The sequence below is a fragment of the Zalophus californianus genome, chromosome 3 (genome assembly GCF_009762305.2).
Source record: "Zalophus californianus isolate mZalCal1 chromosome 3, mZalCal1.pri.v2, whole genome shotgun sequence".
NCBI classification, from domain to species: domain Eukaryota; kingdom Metazoa; phylum Chordata; class Mammalia; order Carnivora; family Otariidae; genus Zalophus; species Zalophus californianus.
In genome coordinates, this window is record NC_045597.1 from 54,559,810 (window position 1) to 54,568,847 (window position 9,038).

Below are 9,038 nucleotides of genomic sequence, written 5' to 3' on the forward strand. Positions count from 1 at the left end.
AACCCTTTGTTAATTTTACATGACTCTTTTGATATAAAAATTGAAAGTTTGTTCTGAAGGAACCTCTAAGGCAAATTGTCTTCCACGTAAATGTTACATGATAGTAAGTAACTAAATGGACATTATTATCCTGATGATTTTGAGAAAGAGATTACAAGAATACCAGTTACTTATTGAGACCCTATTTATGTCTTATTTTGCTAGGATATTTCTTTTTTTTTAAGATTTTATTTATTTTTTGAGAGAGAGAAAGAGAGAGATGGTGTGTGAGAGAGCATGGGGGGAGGAGGGGCAGAGAGAGAGGATGAAGCAGACTCCCCACTGAGCAGGGAGCCTGAAGCAGGGCTTGATCCCAGGACCCCAGGATCACGACCTGAGCAGAAGGCAGACACCTAACCTACTGAGCCACCCAGGCACGCCTTGCTAGGATATTTCTAACCTATGCAACAGCTTTGCAAGTAAGTATCATGATCCTCATTTTACAAATGAAAAATCAGAGACTCGGGCAATGTGACTAAGACCACATAGGTAAGAAGTGACAGAAGCCAGGAATTTGAACCTTGGTTACTATGATTCCAAGATCCCTTCTCATTCCTCCTCATATCACCTGTTTGGTGAACTGTAACATCACTCTCCAGTGGTTGAGCATTTTTGTTGTATGAGGGCAGGTGGGTAGTTTGCTGGATGTTGATAACCCAAATAAATGGTCCGGAGGTTGTGTTTGTTCATTTTTTCCCCTCATCCACTCATTTCCATAACTGCTCTTACTATAGATTGAGCACAGAATAGCACTTTTCCATCAGTGCTACCATGTGATGCGGTCTCTCATATAACTGATGCAGCTGTGATTTTTTTAATAGCTGAGGAAAGGGGGACACTCAGTTCTGCCACTTTATTTTCAAAATTTTAGCAGACACAAGATAATTAATAGCACCTGCCTTTCAATCAACATCTTTGAACAAGTTACACTGAAAGACCATAGTGCTACCTGATAAATGATAATATTTTTAGAATGAAAAAGATACATTCTAAAAATAAATAAGCTATTAATGGTTCTCCTCCTCCTATATACACCCACACTGACATTGCAGAACTTGTTTTCCAGTATCTTTCCCTTTGGTTTCAACTAACATCTTGCTGGTAATATGATCTCATGGTTTATTTCTTTCCTCCTATCACTTGGTTTCCAGCATGATTACAATGTAGTCATCCTTTAAAAATGTGGTTGTCAGGTAATAGGTGTCCTAACTTCATGTTGTTATTTTACTTGGCAGAAATATAATGATTCTTTGATATCTAAGTATTTTTTTCATCAAAGGGATATTTAGAAGTGAAAAAATTTAAAATACTTTAATCTACATATTTGAGAATCAGAATAGCTTATATCAAATCAACTCTCCCTCTGATAACCTCAGTGAAAGCTGGACAAATACTAAAATGTAGCTATGTGAAGGCACTAGAGAACAATCAAGGGGGAAAGGAGTAGGGATAAATATTCTGAAAAGGAAGAAAATGCAATGAGACAATTTGACATTCTCTGTTGCTTTTCCCCCTGGAGACATTTTGCCATTGCAAAGCTGTGGAGGGTGAAAAAATTAGAAGACAAACATAATGACACACAAAAGAGGTTAAGAGCCGAGCAAACTTTTGTTGCTATCATGGTGCTGGGGAGACACAAATGGGAGTTCATGTCCCAACCAAGGATGAGCTGCCATGGTAAACATTCTACTCTTTTAGTTGAGACCCATGAAGAACTACCCGTGGAAAGTAAAGGCAAACTGGAAATAGACAAGCCCTCACAAAATATGAAATTCAACCTGATTTCTCCCGATAGCCCATTGAATCAAGGTTGCATGTTCCCACTCTAATTGCCTGCCAGAAGAAAAGTTAACGTTTTATGGAAGAAAACAATGTTGCAAGATCCTCTACAGTTTTTCATAGGTAATACTCATTTGAGCAATTAAAAATCCCTGGGCATGCCTGGAGACCAAATAACTGGAAGTCACAAGATAAAAAGAAAGTGATAGAAATGGGTCTACAGGCAACCAAGATATTGGAATTATTTGAAGGAAACCTCCGATTAACTGTAATTAGCAGTTTTGAGAAAACCGATACAAGCTGGAGAAAAGGAAACTGGAGTCTTTAAGTAAAGAATTCAATAGAAATTGTACAACTGAAAGATAACAGTATCTTAGATTGATAACTCAATAGATGGGTTTAGTAGAAAATTACAGCAGAAGAAGGAATTAGTGAACTAGAAAATAGGTACGTGAAGGAAAATTCAGCTTGAACCACAGAGAGAAAAGACCAAAAATACAGAGAGTACATAAGGGTATGTATGTATGTATGTATGTATCATGCTGAAATATAGTGGGAAAAAGGGCTAACACCTGTGATGGGGTTTACAAAAATAGAGGAAAGAGAAAGAGGACAGGGACAGTATTTGAAGAGATAATGACTGAGAATTTACCAAACCTGATGAAACACACCAACCTGTATTCAAAAAACTCTAAGAGCCCTAAAATTATTAAATACAAAGAAAACCATCAGTGTAGTACAATGTACAATGTAGTCAAACTGCTGTAAATAAAAACAAAAACTAAAATAGTTTAAAAGTAGCTGGGGGGAAGAAAAGACATTACTTTCAAAGTAGCAATTACAAATTGATTACTTCTCAACAGAAAATAACAGAAGTCAGAAGGCAATTTGGTAGCATCTAAAAAGTGCTGAAATAAAAGCCTGGCAACCTAGAACACTATTTTGAATGAAAATGTTATTCAGAAATGAAGGAGAAATAAAGATGTTTTCATACAAACAAAAACTAATTAAGTACCAGCAAAACTACACAATAAAAAATATTTAAAATAATTCTTCAGGAAAAAGAAAAATGATTTTAAGTGAAATCACAGAAGTGCACAAAGATGGGAAGAGTGCTAGAAAGGTGAATATGTGAGTAAATATATTGGCTTGTATAAAACAATAAAATAAAACAATAATATAAAGATAATGTCTTCTGGGGTTGAAAATGCATGCAGAATTAACACACATGACAACAGCACAAAAGACAGTAGGGAGTAAATGAGTTTAAAGTATTCTAAGTTTGGGCGCCTGGGTGGCTCAGATGGTTAAGCATCTGCCTTCGGCTCAGGTCATGATCCCAGGGTCCTGGGATCGAGTTCCGCATTGGGCTCCCTGCTCAGAAGGGGGCCTGCTTCTTCCTCTCCCTCTGCTGCTCCCCCTGCTCATGCTCTTTCACTCTCTCTGTTAAATAAATAAATAAAATCTAAAAAAAAAGTATTCTAAGTTCTTTGTATTATCTGGGAAGTGCTAAAAAATGCTAATTTTATTATAGACAGTAATAAGTTTAGTGTGCATATTGTAATATCTAATCACTAGAATAATAACTAACAAACTAATGGGGGAAATCAAATGATAAAAATACTTGATTACTCCAAAAAAAAGGGTAAGAGATGAGAAATTAAGAAATGGTGGATTAATTTAAAAAATAAGAAGATGAAAAAAGAAGCTTGGTGATTACAAGGAATAACATAAAAAAAGACCACACAGTCATACTGTAGTTAAATTTCAGAACATCAATAATCAAAGAAAATCTTAAAAGCAGCAAGAGGAGGGAGACGTTATGTACAGAAGGTCAGATGTAAGAATTATAGAACTGTTTTTAGTATCTATACAAGCCAGTAGACAACGGATTGAAACACCAAAAGAAAAAAACTTAAAAGTTGTCTAATTAGAATTCTATATCCAGGAATACATCTTTGAAAAATTAAGGTAAAATAAAAAAAAATTTTTAAAGGAAAAGTTGAAAAAATTTAGTGCCAGGGGATCTATGGTATAAGAAAGAGAAGTGAAAGAAATGGAATTAGTTGAAAATTTGGATCTCCATTAAAAAATGAAAAGTGTCAGAAATGGTTGTTATGGGGGTAAATATAAAACATTTTTTCTCATGTTTTTCTATTTGAGGTAATTGACTATTTAAGCAAAATTAGTAGCAGTGTTTTGTGGGGTTTACAATATGTAGAAGAAAAATTGACCACAGCATAACACAGAAGATGAGAAGAGAAAGTACTCTGTTGTAAGGTTTTTATTTTTTTTAAAGATTTTATTTATTTATTTGACAGACAGAGACACAGCGAGAGAGGGAACACAAGCAGGGGGAGTGGGAGAGGGAAAAGCAGCCTTTCCCGCTGAGCAGGGAGCCCGATGGAGGGCTCGATCCCAGGACCCTGGGATCATGACCTGAGCTGAAGGCAGACAATGACTGAGCCACCCAGGTGCCCCTGTTGTAAGGTTTTTATACATTAGGTAGCACTCCATTATTTAAAGGTAGAAGGTGATAATTTAGAAATGAATATTAAAACCCCAAGAATAATTGCTAAAAAATATAAAAAGAATATAGTTAAGAAGACAATAGTGGATAGAACATGGAATCATGAAAAGTGTTCATTCCAAAAGATAGCAGGAAAAGAGTAAAAGAAAACAAAGAATCAACTGAAAAATAGAAATTAAATATCAAATGGTAGATTTAAATTCAACTGTATAAAAAATTACATGAAATTTAAATTGTTTAAATGCTCCAATTGGAAGGTAGAAATTGTTAGATTGGACAGAAAAACGAACTCACTTATATTAACATCAGATAAAGTTTATTTCAAGACCTATTATCTGGAATAAAATAATGCATTTCATAATGATTAACAAACTGATTAGGAGAGCATAGCAATTATAAATGTGTCTGCCTCTGTTATAGAGCTTCAAGATATATAAGGAGATAGCTGAGAGAACTCAAAGAGAAATGAACATATCCACTTGTAGTTGGAGATTTAACACATTTCCTTCACTAACTGGTGGACTAAAACTAGACAGAAAATCTTAAAAATATAGGAGATTGAACAACACTATCAACCAGCTGATACAATTGACATATGTGGAACTTCTACCCAACAGCAGAATACACACTCTTTCCAAGTATGCACGGAACAATCACTATGATCACACTGAGCACTGTTGAACACATCTCAGTACTGGGAAAATAGTCTACATCGTGCAAAGTGAGTTCTCTGCCTACAATGAATTAAAACAAAAATTAATAACAGAAAGTTATCTGTAAGTTGTCCTTGAGAACTGAAGATTAAACAACATACTAGTAATTGATGAAATCCTAAAGTTTTATATTATTGGCCAGGGTATCTTTTTTTTTCTTTTCAAGTTTTTAAATTCTATTTGGTTAACATACAGTGCAATATTGGTTTCAGGAGTAGAATTCAGTGATTCATCACTTACGACACCCAGTGCTCATCATATCAAGTGCCCATCACCCATCTAGCCCATCACCTTAATGCCCATCACCCATCTAGCCCATCCCCCACCCACCTCCCCCCATCACACCTCAGTTTGTTCTCTAAGAGTCTTTTATGATTTGTTTCTCCCTCTCCCCCCCAATATTTTTATCTGTTTTTTTCTTAAATTCCACATGTGAGTGAAGTCACATGATAACTGTCTTTCTCTGACTTCTTTCACTTAGCATAATACACCCTAGTTCCATCCATGTCATTGCCAATGGCAAGATTTCATTTTTGATGGCTGAGTAATATTCCATTGTATATAGATACACCACATCTTCTTTATCCATTCATCAGATGATGAACATTTGGGCTTTCTCCATAGTTTGGCTATTGTTGATAATGCTGCTATAAACATCAGGGTACATGTACCCCTTCGGATCTATTTTTGTGTCCTTTGGGTAAATACTTAGTAGTGCAGTTGCTGGATCATAGGGTAGGTGGTTCTATTTTTAACTTTTTGAGGAACCTCCATACTGTTATCCAGAGTGGCTGCACCAGCTTGCATTCCCACCAACAGTGTAGGAGGGTTCCCCTTTCCTGCCACCTCGCCAATACTTGTTGTTTCTTGTATTGTTAATTTTAGCCATTCTGACAGGTGTAAGGCGATATCTCATTGTGATTTTGATTTGTATTTTGTCCAGGGAATCTTTAATTTTTCCTTACAACTAAAACAATCAAGTTAGAAAATATTGAAGCAAACTACTTCTGAACACATATTTTAAATTGTAGAGTTTAAAATATCTGGAAAGCATTGTGGAATTTGAAGAATGTGAGGAAAATAAGAAAATGAAAGGATATTACTCAAAGTGAGTATTATCTCCCCAGAGCCAGACATAGGCCTTCCTCCATCAGAGAGAGAGCTTCCCTATGCGGGAAGTATGATAGTTCTGGGCTATAAACACTCTCCACCTGGAAGGCACCCATCTGATATTAACTAGTAAGTAAAAATTACTCTTGTCCTTTTCAAGGGTAAACTCTAGCTACATTGGCCTCCTTGCTGTTACTCAAATAAGCTGCACAGATTCTTGCCTAAGGCCTTTGCACTGGCTGATCCCTCTGTCCAGAACATTTGCCTTCCCCCATACATTTGCAGGGCTCATTCCCTTGCCTCCATAAGTCCTTGCTCAAATGTCAACTTCTCAGTGAAACCTTCTCTGAGCCATAACCTATTGCCTTCTCTGATTGATTTTTCTACCTAGCACCCCCAGCTAAGTTCTTCTATTTAGCCCTTACTTAATTTTCTACCCGTACAAAAAGGTAAGCTTTAGAAGGGCAAGAATTGTGCCTGATTTCTTCACACTATATCCCTAGTAGCTAGAATGATGCCTGGCACGTAGTAAGCCAAGTTGCCTTTGCACACACTATTCCTGCCATCTGGAAGTCTCCTTCTTACCATTCAGGTTTCAGGTTAAATACCACCTCCTCAGAGAGGTCTTCCCTGGCCACACAATTTAAAGTACCCCCCATTTCATCCTTCTTATTTTTCTCCCAATAATACCCTTTTACATTCTTTCACATGTTTATGCATTCCCAAAATTATCTTACTATTTCTTTACTTCTCTATTGTCAATTTCTTGCTGCTGTAATGTAGAGGACAGAGTATTTCTCCACCTTGTTCTCAGCTGATCCTCAAACCTAAGATGGAACACTGCCTGCCACAGAGTAGGTACTCAATAAATATTTGATGAATAAATGAATGGGCTTGCATCTTTTGTGCTTTTCATTACTTTTGCTATGTTGATTATACTAACCAACCTTTAAATCTTACTTTATGACTTTTTGTTCTGAGTAATCTGGCCTGTAGTTTCTATATAAAACATAGCCTCATATGGTAACCCAGTGTAAAACACTTCAGTCTTAACATAAACAACAACAATAACAAAATTCTAATTTGAGAATTTTATCCAACTACCATGGGGCTAATAAAGGTAAGTTCCTCCTGTTCAACCTCCTGCCGTTCTATCCACAGACATCCTATTTCTATGTCTTTTACCCTTCCAAGCTGAATATACTCAGCAGCAAAAGTAAAATCCTTTAATCTTTCATTTTGGGGCCCATGTTTGAAATGGATTAAAGAGTCAAACAAAATTAGTTTCCAAACCTTCAATTTTCTGGGCCCACAGGCCTCTCCCTCTCACTCAGAAATGAAGGTGGCTTTGAGCCATCTGTTACTTTGCGTGGAACATTTCCCTCAGCTGTCATTGCTGATTGTTCCATTTCTTTTTTTATAAAAGGAGAAAAAGAAAGAAAAGAAGAGAAAAGAAAAGAATAAAGAAAAGGAGAGAAAAGAGCCAAACACACACACACACGCACACACACACAAAACCCAACCTCTGCTGGCCACCCGCATGCACAGCTTTGTTTACTGGTCCTCTAGTTTCTTGTTCTTTCTTCTAAATGAAGAAGCTTCATTTAGCTGACAACAGCCATTTCTCATAAACCCCCAATTTAAGCAAGAGCCAGAGTGGAAAATTGCAAAACAGGAAGTTGGCAAACTGCATCAAAGCAATGCTATTAGACATGTGAGTGAAAGACCCTTTATGATGCTGGTTCTTGGGATGAGACCTACAGTTCTATAGGGGGTGATTTAGGGCTTTGTGTGCAGGACTCCTGTGGGAACTGGCTCCTCTTCATAGAGTTACATAGATCCTGAAGATGTGTGTACCTACTGGCGGTAACTCAGGTTGTTTTGAGGGGTAGAAATGCTGAGTAAAGGTAGCGTGACCATGTGTCCTGATCTGTCAGCAGGGACAGTCTCCTATTATGCCTATTGTCCCAAAGTAATTATTAAGATCACCTCTTTTCTCTCTCAAAAGTATCCCTGTTTAAATAATCAATCATAATGTCATCCTAACTAAAGATCAGTGTGGCTGATGAAGCAATAAAAGACTCGTGTTTTCATCTGTGGTGGATTGCAGACTTGTTTGGATGGCAAAGAGAAATCTTGCCAAGTTTCAATGATGTGCAACCAAGCACATCTACTGATTGAACTTTGGCTGCCTGGGATCTTGGACAACCCATTTCAGACTATTTGAATCCAGACTTCCCAGCTTTGGTGTCTCAAAAACTGAAGGCAACCAATCCCAGAGAAGCATTACAATTTGCCTCATGAGCCACCCAGAAAACTAAACTTAGACTCTTACTTGGTTACTTTCTCCTTTTGGATTATTATTGAACCATATGCTGTCCAACATGGTGGCCCCTAGCCAGAGATGGCTGTTGAGTGCTTGAAATGGGCTAGTTCAGACTGGGATGGTTCTAAGTATGAAATGCACGGTGGAATTTGGGGACTTAGTACAAAAAAGGTAAAATATATAATTAATAATTTTGATATTGATTAGATATTAAAATATTGATATTTTAGGTACATTTGGTTACATAAAATATATTATTAACATTAATTTCACCTGTTTCGTTTTTACTTTTGTAATATAGCTACTAGAAAATTTAAAATTACCTGCATGGCTTATTTTTCTATTAGACAACACTGATCTAGCTCTTTTAATTTCTACCCAGGGAGACCCACTGAACTGGAACTAAGAAAAAGATTCAGCTTACTTCAGATTGCTATTTGGCAATCTTTGTTTCCCTTGCATCAGGTATTTACTAACACTTCCAGCCTTAAGTGAGATGACAAATATTAATTATCTACCACAGGTAGGAACTCATTAAATA